The sequence below is a fragment of the Gopherus flavomarginatus genome, chromosome 3 (genome assembly GCF_025201925.1).
Source record: "Gopherus flavomarginatus isolate rGopFla2 chromosome 3, rGopFla2.mat.asm, whole genome shotgun sequence".
Classification (NCBI taxonomy): domain Eukaryota; kingdom Metazoa; phylum Chordata; order Testudines; family Testudinidae; genus Gopherus; species Gopherus flavomarginatus.
The window spans coordinates 216,452,344-216,462,351 of record NC_066619.1 but is presented as its reverse complement, the minus strand read 5'-3'; positions in this window follow the sequence as shown (position 1 = coordinate 216,462,351).

Sequence of the window (10,008 nt, the reverse complement as noted above, 5' to 3'; positions counted from 1 at the left end):
TCCTACATGAAGCTGCATTTTAGTGATTGTAAAGTAGTAGTCTGTAATTTGCTTAGTGTGAAAGATGCTGTATAAAAGAATGCTATTGGGGGCTAGTAGGGGACTCAATGGATGGAATTGCAAGATGAGACAAAGGAGGTAAATGCATGTAGCTTGACTAAGAAATAAAAAATTAGGAATCTAAGCAGTCTAAAGTTATTTTTAGTGTGCAAACATTTGGGAAGTAGGGCTCTATTAGCCAACAGGCTCTCACAGCATAGGGTAGACACCATGCAGGCAAGGAAGGATATAGTGGCAATATGGAAAATGTAGTGGGTATAAGGAAACTTTGGGGCTTCTAGCTAGCCAGCACACATCTAGCAACTGCAGGGAAGTACAGAAAAACAGTGGGCTGGCCAATGGGCATTATGTGGGAAGAGAAGTGTACTGGTATATGGGAGTGACAAGCTATAGTTACAGCAGGGTCAACTAGGCACACTTTGAGCTGAAAGTGGTACATTAAGAATGTTGGGGAAGTAACACATAAAACATTAAAATCTATGGCAGCTCAGGGGCTTGACTGAGACCTGTAGGTTAGGAGACGAGTCATTTAAACGAGACTACAAAAGTAGGAGTAAGGGAAAGCTTCCTAACAATAAGATCTCTTAGGATGCAGAACTGTCCTCCAAAGGAAGCAGTGGAAGTCCCACCACTTAAGGTATTACATCAAGACAACATGCTCTGAACCATAAATTAAAAAAAACTTTAAACTGATACCTTTCAGAAACATACAGTAGCTCTCATAGCTCTTTGTATTTCTCCATCAGGGAAAAACACTCAGATTGCTGTGACATAATAGCCACTTATGAACCAAAGTAAGTAAGAAAACAGCTGGGTCCAGTTTTATAAATGATCTTGTTAAACTTAATTGAGGTGAGTAGCAGTAACTTAATTCACCTGTTTGCTGTTCAAAGTGTGCTTACAGTTATGCCAGTCTCACTTTGGAAATTCACGTGAAGATAGACCTAGCAGGGATTATGTCTAGAAAGTCACTGCCAGATGCATTTAATGAGAACTTTTCTTCAAGGGTATTTTTCTTTGCAGAAGTTTTATCATCAGAGGTTTCCTCAGAGACTTTTTTCTTTGGTAAAGGATTTTATTTTTGGTGTAATATGAAGATGAGTTTTAAAGTCTTGTGACAAATCTTTGATTTAAATTAAAAACTTCACTGCTGAATGATTGTAGCCTTGTGAGTACTAACTTATTCCACATAACAATTAATTCATAAATTTCAAAACATAAGTAGATTTTATTCTATATGTACACATAGCCTTGTTTTTGTCCAGATAATGCTCAGATGAAGTGTTACTGTGAAAAGCACCCATTAATACTGAGAGACAGAGAAATTGATTATTTAGTGTTTTATTTTAGCCTATGCAAAAGACAGTTTTCAAGGGCAGCCATAGTAAAATGTTTAATATATTTCTCTTTATTTGAAAACTAGACATGATTCTATATTATTGACTGTGACAGAGGGAAGAAAAAGGCAGTGAACAACATATTTTCTGACAGCTGCTGTCACTGACATGGCTTTTCAGTGGCCCAAGTAAAGATACTGGTGTGATGTGCTATATACAGTGGGTCTAATTCAGCAATGTCTTGCGTTTTGTGTAGCTGCTTACAAACGTGCAAAGTGGGTGTAAAATGCTACCACATCAAAATGGTAGCATTTCATACCCACTTTTCATAGGTGAAAATGGATGCACAATTTGTAAGGCAGGGGACACTCAGAGTCTTCAATTTGGTTCCTAAAAGCCTTTGGGGGATGATATGATTCCAGCAACATATACAACTATGCTGTCCAGAGCACTCACTGAGGGGGTTGATCCTTCATTCTTTGCATACTCAAAACTCCCACTGACCTCAAATATATAACATATAAAGTGAGGTCAACTGATTGAATTTGAACACCAGGGGTGTTACCTATTCTACAGCTGTCCTGTATCAAGTACAAATTGGAGTATGTGCTCTACACTAATCCTGCTGTCACTCTGTAGAGAGTAAATCCACATGTGCCAAATGTAAATATAAAGTAGCTCCCAAGGAGCCAAAACTGCAGCTAGGGATTAGAGCAACATGGAGGTGTTTTAATCACACCTCATTTCTACCAGTCATGCCCCTTTCACCTGCTTTGATAGCAGATAGGAGGGGGAGTGGCATAAGGGACCATGCAACAGAGGATCTTAGTGGGGCTGATACAGTAGCTTTAGAGCCAGATCACACCCGCAGTGCAGTGAAAAGCAGCCACAATGCACCAGGAAATCTGGCCCCAGAGCTGTCAATTTGGAAGCCAGTTACAATCAGCTGTTGATCATTATATTCACAACAAACTGTAGTAAAAATGATTGATCACATTATTTTAATTAAAGCCATTGACTCTCATTAATTAAATGAGCCAAATTCAGACAAGTCCCTAACAAGGAGCCAGAAGAGAGAGTTGTTACAGGAGGCTGTAAGAAGGCAAAATAGGGCTGGCCATATTGGTTTTGGTTACCTAGGAAGTGTTATATGTGTACACTCTGAAAGGTTCATTTAGGCATTCCCATACACAAAGAGTAACATGCATTTTTCAGCCTACTTAATTTTTATTTAAGATTCGTGAAAAAAACAAAGAAAAAATAAATGTAAAACTCCTATAAGAGAGAAAACAGTGACTTGCTGCCTTATTCTGCTTCTGTGATAAGTAATGAAACCATAAACAGCTGCTTTATAGATGCCCCTGCAGCAGGCCTGGGGACTCATCTACATGTCAAATTGCTGTACATGGGAAATTATGTCATTGTCTCTTTTCAGTACCATACTGCTCATATCACATCTGTTTTTATTAGCAGACCTGTGAGGACAAAACATCTGTGGCTTCCTTTGTGTTTCATACAGTGGTTGTACTTAAAAGTCAATACTTACCTACAGATGACACTGTGTGTGTAAATGCTGGTTTTAATGGCAGCTGTGATAGATATGGATTGACTTTTGAATGATGGCTATTGTCACAATACTACTGAACACACTGATGGCACTGTAAGGCCTGATGTTAATGGTGAAACTGGCCTAAAGTTGTTGCTTGTGATCAATGTAACTTCAAAATATCTGCTCATGCTCCAGGACCTGTGATTCTTTAAAATCTTCTCCCTGACCAGTTTCTGTTCAGGTCAAGGAGAAGCAAAGATGCCTTTTATAGAAATCAGAGTTCACTGATCAACTATTTAGGGCCAGAGGCTGCCATTTTGGTTCTTGAAGAGTAGTACCTGACTCCCTGCATCATCCCATCAGTTTCAATGGGACTAATCACAAAGTAAGTCAAATGGGCAGAAAGCAGCTCTTAATAATTACAAGACATTAAATAATTCAAGAAATATAAATAAAAATACATCAGGGGATGTTGTGAAATTTGTTTTCAGAAGCCAGTTGATTCTTTAGTCTGCAAAAAGAAAAAGACAGAGATTAGCAAAGACCATTGAACTGGAAACACTTACCTCATACTTGGAACTTAAATATTTTCAATTTCATGATCTGAGGGCAACCCTATCATTTCAAGAGGCAACTTAATCTAATTCTTATGGAACAAACAAACAACATTTCAATTATGACACTCTAAATAAAACTGCTATAAAATACAAAAATTCAGCTTGATCTTGCTCTCTCATACAGAAAACACTCTAATCAAAATCTAATTACAAATATTTGATACACATGATATATAACCCAGGCCTCAGTATAAATATGCCTTTATGCGACTTCTACTCTGACAGCTAGATCCTTGCCCCCTGCTAAGCCCCTTTTTCATGGTCTTAAGAGGAGAAAAAGAAATCTGTCTTACCATGTGGCATTTGTAAAGCTCTATGCTACCCCTCTCCCAGCCCCATGACTCTCAAATTTCCCTCATTTCAAGAGATGTCACTCATGTTAGAGTTAACTACATTCCACACATATTTTCTGTCCCTTCACTTTTATGGTTGAAAATGATTTATATGAAAAATAATAAAAAAAACATTAAACTGAGGTTGTAGAGAGAGGATACTAAAGGAATAAATCCCACAACATTTATGTATCCTGCATGAATCATTATTTTGTGTCCCTCCATTCTGGCCTTTGTTACATGTTGCATCTTACATTTGGGCCTCGGCAGGAAGAGAGGTTTGCTATTGCTGTGCTGGGGAGAGAGAGGGCATGGCCAGAGCATCTTGAGCTCTAGAGATCCCTGCTGGCATAATAACACCAAGCTAGAGTATCCCCAAGGCTGCTCTCAGGCTTAAGATGACAAAAAGGTGATGGAAATTCACCTATGTCCTAAGCAGTGGTGTGAAGCACTGCTTCAGTACACCTGAGGATCTAGGCCTTATTTGTTATCCTCTGAATCATAATTCACTCCTAAACAAACTAATATTAAATGACACCTTATTTATCTATATTTTGCTGAGTCACTGAGGAGAAAATCACATTGGAAACAATATAGGCCAAATAACTATGTTCCAATATACCAGACTGATATAGCAAAAAATTGTATTAAAATAAACAAATCACAGTTGAACAGAGTGAAACATATTGAACTTGCTTACAGAAAAAGAAGATTTTTTTCTTACTAGTTATACATTTTAATGTTGGGGAGCTAGATGAGAATACATTTTTGATTTTTTTTAAAAAAACATATTCTCTGGAATTCATTAGTTCTAGAATCTGTGCACTTGCAATGAAAGGAAATGGAAGACTTGTGGGTTTCTTTTTCTTTTTTCAGATTTAAAAAACCAGTTCAGAGTAATCTTTTCCAGGAAATAATATGCTTGATAAAAGTGTGGGTAGCTATATAAGCCAGGCAGAATTCAAGAGGAGATAGCTGTAGTTCCCCATTATGAATAACAAAAATAATATTCTGTACTAATTCTGAGGCCACTTCTTACGGGATTTCAAAGAGGAAGAGGCTGAAGTATCTGGAGGCTGACAGTGAAGAGATTCTTTAGAATAAATAATATAACTTGACTATAGAATGGATACCAGAAGAATTAAGGTAATCTCCTGTGAAGTGTTCATTTGAATTCCTTAAAAAAACAAGAGGGCTACATTGTATCAAGTGCAAGCCAGTTTTCTTTCCAGAGGAAAAAATACAAAGGTTCAAGGAACAGTTGAAATCAGTAAGAGAAACCAAGAAAACACAGATTAAGCACAAAAGGAGAAACCATTAAAGGTCCTGATTCAGAAAATCTTCCTTATTCAGGGTGGTACCTAGGCATGTGTTTAACTTTATGTGCTTAAATCTCATTGACGTCAATGGTGCTTAAGGACATACTTAAACGTCTTGCTGAGTCAGGGTTATAGGACCTTATCCAAAGCCCACTGAAGTCACCAGAAGATTTCCCTTGACTCTAAGGGATAAGGCTTTTAAAGAATAAGGTGCAATGAGAACAATGTTAAAAGATATCATAATTAAGGCACAACATCCTGTAGTTCCTTTGAAAAATAAGAATGTAAAGAACACAAAGTCACTGATAAGAAACAGTGTGACTATATGCAGGACTGTTCAACATTTTGAGTTCATTCAAAAAAAGAAAAGAAAGAAAGAAAGAATGCAAATCTTAAATTGTAAACACTGGCATAAGGAACACATCTTTCTATGTGTTTGGCAAGGTCAGTGTAACTTTGTGATGCTATGAAAGTAATATTTATTCATTAATTATAATGTTTATTATTATTCTGGGTCCATTAAGATTTTGAGATAATATATTAAATCAGTAAAAAGTATAATTACTTAATATTGGTCAACAGGATTAAGGGGAATAGGAAGGCCTCCAATAAAACTTCACTGTCAAGGACTCCACTTGAAGGAAAATGGATATTTCAGTAATATCCTGGGATCTGCAAATTTTGGGAGTAGAACAGCTGAGTAGTTTCCCTCTGTATACCATGATGGACATTCATGGGCATAGAGAGCTAAGAGTTTCGGGCATGGCAGGGGCAGGTCTTTAGCCATATCTAAAAAATTGAAGGATTACATTAATAAATAAAGGAAACACTGAGTGTCCATCATCAAAGCATGCTTGTTTAACTAACTAAATTAAAAGTGAATAAATGTAGTCCTGGTACAAAACTATTCATTAAAGAGATATTCAAAAACTATTATTTTATTATTTTTAACACTAGCCCCCAATCCCTGTCCCAAACAAAACAAGTTTGTCCATGTCCCTTAATTGATCAATATTAGGAAATCTCAGCAAAGGGATCTTCAGTGAGTTTTCTGCATCCTAGCCCTCACAGCAAAAGGGTTATTATCATATGAACATAAAAGCCATCTGAAACAAAGGGTAATGAAAATAGTAAGTGAATTGACAGTGGTGAGGGCCTCGTAGGGTACTCTAGGGATCAACTTGGGTTTTATCTCTTTTGCTAGTGTAGCTGCAGGGAAACAAACATGAGCTTAAGAAAGTAATATAGTCCCATATAAAGTTATATCAATACCTTATTCTTTTTACTGTTGATACTTTCCACAAACATATAAATAACTTATTTTGATAGGAATGTACTCATTAATACATTTTGCAAGATTCAGACTAGTTTTTGGATCCCAAGTATGCTCCATGTTAAAACATTACTTGCTTTAAAGGAGATAAACATTCTTCTAGGTTTGTTAATAAAAGTAATACTCCATCTCCATAAAATAATATTTTATGTATTTAGTCCTCTGTTGGTATTCATTTTATCTCATTTTCTGCATGAATGGATATGACTAGTGGTTCAATTGCAACAGCAAACAATGAGAGAGATAATGGAGTTCTACTGTTCAGTCTCAAAGCTAATGGTCTTGTCGGAGATTTCATAAACAGAATTCTCAGTTAGGCTGGTGAAAATAGAATGATGGTGGAATGGGCTACTGAGTCTGCACTTACAAGAATCCAATGGCCTAAAATCCCTGTTGGTGAGTCACTGCTTAATGTGTGTAATGGATCAGCCATTCCCAGTCTTTATTCAAGCCATTACACACATTAAATCTATTTCCCCTTACACTTTCTTGTCAAACTGTCTGAAATGGGTCATCTTGATTATCGTTACAAAAGACTTTTTTCTGCTGGTCCTAAATGCTCATCTTAATTAATTAGCCTCTTAGAATTGGTAGGGCTACTCCCACCTTTTCAAGTTCTCTGTATGTGTATATATATATATCTCCTTACTATATGTTCCATTCTATGGATCCGATGAAGTGGACTGTAGCCCACAAAAACTTATGCACAAATAAATTTGTTAGTCTCTAAGGTGCCCCTGTTCTTTTTGCACAAGTACCCCTGTTCTTTTTGCAGATACAGACTAACACGGCTGCTACTCTGAGACCTGAAATATATTTTGCTGTGATACAAAGAAGCTTGAGAAATGAAGTTTCACTTACGCTTTGTTGGCAGTGAACATACCTGTGCAAAAGATAAGGAAAAGTCAATTCCACAGGATGCTCTGGATCACATGATAAGCTAGAGTTATTTTGCCAATGTGCATTTTAATACATCTAAATATCAAATCATATATCTTGGAACCAAGAATTCAGGTCACACATAGGGTGGAGAAATTGTATTTTGGAAAGCAATGATTCTGAAAGATACTTAGGGGTCATGGTTGATAACAAACATACCATGAGCTGCCAGTGCAATGTGGTGCTAGGAGAAGAGATGCAATCTTTGAATGTATAAATAGGGGAATACTCAGAAGAAATAGGGTGGTGTCATTTCCACTATATATGGCATTAGTGAGGCCATTACTGAAATACTGTGCCCAGTTCAGGTTTAAAAAAGGATGTTGACAAATTTGAAAGGTTAGAGAAAAGAGCTGCAAGAATGAATCCAGGCCTGGAAAACCTGTCTTACACTGACAAACTAGAAAAGTTCAGTCTATTACAGGGTTGACCAAAAGAGCCTTATGTGGCTCTTTTACACTTAAAGTTCAGTTTGGGGAGCCCCTCGCGACCCACCATTCTCCACCTACTAGACATGGAAGGTGGGGAGCTTGGGGCTTCTTCCCATGGCAGGGTGGTGGGGCTAGGGGCTTCTGCCCTGTGGGGAGCGGGTTCTTGGGGCTTCAACTGAAGCTCTGAGCCCCAGAAAGCACCTTCTGTAGGGCTGAAGCCCCAAGACCTCCCCTACCCTACCCCACCCCACCACCCCACTGCAGGGCAGAAGTCTCAAGCCCCAACAGACACGCTCAGCTCTTGAACTTCTGAAGTTTATCATATACTGCTTGGAGGGTCAATAGGTTTCGCCACCCCTGGTCTATTAACAAAAAGTCACTTGATCACAGCCTATATGTACCTATGTGGGGCAAAGATTGCTGATAGCAGAAGTCTTCTTAATCTAGCAAACAAAAGCATAACAACATTCAATGACTGGAAGCTGAAGCTAGACAAATTCACACTAGAACTATGGTACCTTTTTTTCTCCTTTTTGTTTTTACAATGATGGTAATTAACACCTGGAACAATTTATCTAGGGACATAGTGGGTCCTCCATAACTTGAACTCTTTAAATCAAGATTGGACTTTTCCCCCTAAGAAACACACTGTAGCTCAGCCTTGAGTCATGGGTTTGATGCAGGAACAATTTGGTGAAATGCTATTGTCTGTGTCATGCTGGAGATAAGATGAGATGATCCCAGTGGGACCTTCTGGCCTTACAATGTATGAATTTATGAAACTGACATATTATGGAATGACCAGAATTGCTCTTTGCTTTAAAAGCACTATAGAGTTAAAGAAAACCTCACTTTTGCAGTTACAAAAGTACAATGTCAAGTATCAGTGGGTAGCCATGTTAGTCTGTATCCACAAAAACAACAAGGAGTCTGGTGGCACCTTAAAGACTAACAGACTTATTTGGACATAAGCTTTCGTGGGTAAAAAAACCTCATTTCTTCAGATGCATGGAGTGCATTGTTTACCCATGAAAGCTTATGCCCAAAAGTACAATGGCTTTCTTTAAACACTAAATATACATCAGACTGCCAGATTGTTCTCCCAGCTGACACAGCCACAAATACGTATATCACAATGACAGGAAAGATTTGATACTGGCATGATGTCTTTTTTTAACATACCTATTACAATTGGATACATTACAGTGTTTAAATAGGGTGTTTTGATGGACTATGACATTAATTCTTATTTTAGACCCTTGTTTTAGTTATTTTAATTAGTCTAGCTTTCTCTGTAAGCAGGTTCCCAAGGATGTAACCCTCACTCAACTGTGAAAGACTAAAGGCTTTGACCTATTATTAAATACACAACCATAAAAATAAAATATATTTTGTGGTTAATACAGCTCCAAAATGGATGAAGCAAGGGGAGGGATAAGACAGAGACAAATATGGTTTTGAATATAGTATATTTTGTTAGTGATGCAATTGCCTTTTGCATATTCCAGTTTCCTGGGACCAATTATAAAGTGTGGCAGTTACAGTCACTGAAAGAAAACATAGCCATTTGTATAGTAAACTTACGCAATGAAAGGGTTAAAATCAAAGAGAATTGTTCATTTCCAGAAAGTACGGGAGTGGGGATTTTGTGTAACAGCACAGGTCTTCTGACTATGATAAGGAGAGCTGCTGGTCATGAAGCTGCAAGGTAATATTATCTTAGATTGTGTCTTCCCTGCAATCAAGGTTTCTGCTAACCAAAAAGAACTTTAAGCAGGTCTCTAAGTGTGATGTTTTGTTTAATTGCTTGCTCTATTTTATTTCACTGTTTTCCAGATGTATATATGTTAGTCATTGTTACCTTATAAACTCTATAAATAAAGACTATCTAGTAGACTGAGAAACGACTGTCATACTGTATGTATGCACAGTAGTTGTAGCCAAGTTAGTCTCAGGATATTAGAGAGATAAGGTGGGTGAGGTAACATCTTTTATTGGACCAACTTCTGTTGGTGACGGAGTGTTGCTCGAAAGCTTTTCTCCAGGCTATTAGGAGAGTTTTACTAGTTTCTCTGAGAGATATATTGGCTG